Source organism: Myotis davidii, unplaced genomic scaffold (assembly GCF_000327345.1).
Source record: "Myotis davidii unplaced genomic scaffold, ASM32734v1 scaffold59, whole genome shotgun sequence".
Classification (NCBI taxonomy): domain Eukaryota; kingdom Metazoa; phylum Chordata; class Mammalia; order Chiroptera; family Vespertilionidae; genus Myotis; species Myotis davidii.
This window is the reverse complement of record NW_006293001.1, coordinates 4,346,434-4,349,160: the sequence shown is the minus strand read 5'-3', so window position 1 is coordinate 4,349,160 and position 2,727 is coordinate 4,346,434.

The window sequence follows — 2,727 nt, the reverse complement described above, 5'->3', positions numbered from 1 at the left end:
TGACATATTGTCTCCTCACCCCCGTCAAATTAATAAGGGATTGACATTTCATTTCACAAAACAACAATGTAGCCAGGATCTACCAGTTTAACTGAATAATAAACAAGAAGAACTCGGCTGCAGTTTCCTCTCAGCTTTACAGCACGAGTGAGCAACTTCAAATCTAATTAGGTTGAGAAATTTTGCCTGAACAAGCCTGAAAAGTGTTGAGCAATTTCCTAGCAGTCATGACACTGCTTCTGAGTATGTACCTACTAGAGTGAAGTTCAGAAAGGCACAGGGGTGAAAACCACCACTGGAACAGAGAAGGACAAGAGCGAGGTGAAATAAAAAGTGCAAGGACTTTGGAATGAGATAGAACCGTGTTGAAGTCCTAGTTCTGCCATGCGCCAGATCTCTCTCTTTAAAAAACAATTTTTAAAAATCTTTAAAAAATGAAGGAAGAGAAAGACTCCCGTATTAACTGAGTACATCGCTAAAAGAGACTCAATGATACCTAAAATCCTGAGATCAACCTGACCTAGCAAGGTGACTATTTTGACTGCACAGAAATCAAAGCCAAATTTCCATGGGTTCCTTATAGAGTTTCTGTCTATATGGAGTTGTTCTCCAATACTGCATTCACTAGGACATAAGCCCACACCAATCTTGTGGAATATTTATTACTATAAAATAGATCTAATCATGTTTAATTATGGAAATATAAAAAGATAAAGATTGTTTAGCTTTAAAATGTATGATGATAGGAACTAAAAGAATGGTTTTTATTTTAAAAACAGTATTTATAGATAGATATTTCTTAAAGATGAAGTCATATTTCTACACATTTAAAATTTTTTGATGTTTATACTGCTCCATCCCCTCCTCCTGTACATCCCCCTCTGAAAGGTAAACACTGACAATGATATTATGGAAAATCATTTAAAGCAAAAGCTGCCATTATTTTTCTCGCTGTATGTCAATACAATAAAAGGGCATTTTATAAATTTGATGTCACTATCTATACTTGGAATAATCACAATGAAAAGTTAAGTCTTCCTTCAGAATCCCTGCATTCAATACCTGTACTTGTGAATGGTCCAATGTTTCACTTCTTTTCTGCCACAATAGTGTCTTATTCCAAATATTTTCTATTGCATTTGTAAATTACTTCTAATTTCCAAATGCTAAGAATGGTTGATTGGACTATCGGAGAGTACCTTAATTTTACCTCTTTTTCTCTTTCTTCTCTAGATACACTTCATTCATTCATTCATTCATCCATTCATTCATTCATTCAGCAAGTGTTTATTGAGTGTCTATCATATGCCTGAACAAATGTTTTATAACTTTAAATTCTTTAAGAAAGTTGATATTTGAATGCTTTCATTTATTTTTCTATTATATCTAGCTAATCAGCATCTCTATTATTTGCTTAAGTTGGAAAACATTTATATGTTTTAATTTATGTTCAGAATAATAGTTTCCATATCCCAGGCTCTGGATCACTTCTGAAATGATGGCTTTATGTCTGTGCTATGAGCCTTTGAAATGTAGGAAAAGTAGGTTCTTAAAATAAAGATCTAAATTAGATAATAAATACTGACTCAGATCCATACAGCTAGGCTAGGAAGTATGGCAAGTAAAATAGACTCTATTTTTTGTTCAAACATATTGGTGTTCAATGCAACAATTATTAGGAGCAGCATTTGCAGCAACTGTGGTAAAATGGGATTTGGGGTATTGTACAAAGTGATGGTCCCTCACAGCCAGTTCTACAAGCTCTGCCACCACCACCACCTCTGCTCTTTCTTTCTTGATGAGAGAACTTCACATTTATTTGTGTATTTGTCAATAGGTGACCCATTTCTCAGCCCAGGAACTGATTTATGATTATAATTGATTGAAGCCAGTCCTAATGGTCTCACTCCCTGGCTAGTCATGGTTTAATCACAGAAATGTGACCCAATAATATTAAGAGTAAATCCCCTGATGGCATCTGGCAAAGGATTTTCCTGAGAAATGAAAAGAGACATGTAGAACAATACTTTCTTCTTCCACTGGACATACTCTTGTCTCTGGTGATGTCTGAAGCTGTTGAACTCACAGGTTAGAGGAAATAGACTACAATGTTCTAGAGAGAACAGCAGAAATTCAAGATCCACCCTACTATTTATACATTTTTATTGAGAAATAATAAATTCCTTAGTACTTTAAGCTACTGTTAGTTATTTCTCCTCTTATTTACAGCCAAAAGCATGTTTAATGAAAGTAATGAATTTGGATGCTCCATCATTATGGGAATGGAGAGATTCTGTAACTTCTTGAGTTAGTGACTAGAATATATTTAGATATCTAGATACACACACACACACACACACACACACACACACACACACACACACACACACACTAGAGGTCCAGTGAACAAAATTTGTGCATGGGAGTGGGTCCCTTAGCCTGGTCTGCACCTCCTCCAATCAGGGACCCCTCGGGGGGTGTCCAACTGCTGGTTTAGGCCTGATCCCAGTTGGACATCCCTCTCGCAATCTGGGACCACTGAATCCTAACCACTCACCTGCCTGATTGCCTCTCATCACCCCTAACTGCCCTCCCCTGATGGCCTGATCGCCCATAACTGCCCTCCCCTGCCAGCCTGGTAACCCCTAACCACCTCTGCCTTGGCCCCCACCACCATGGCTTTGTCTGGAAGGACTTCTGGATGGATGTCTGGAAGATGTCTGACCT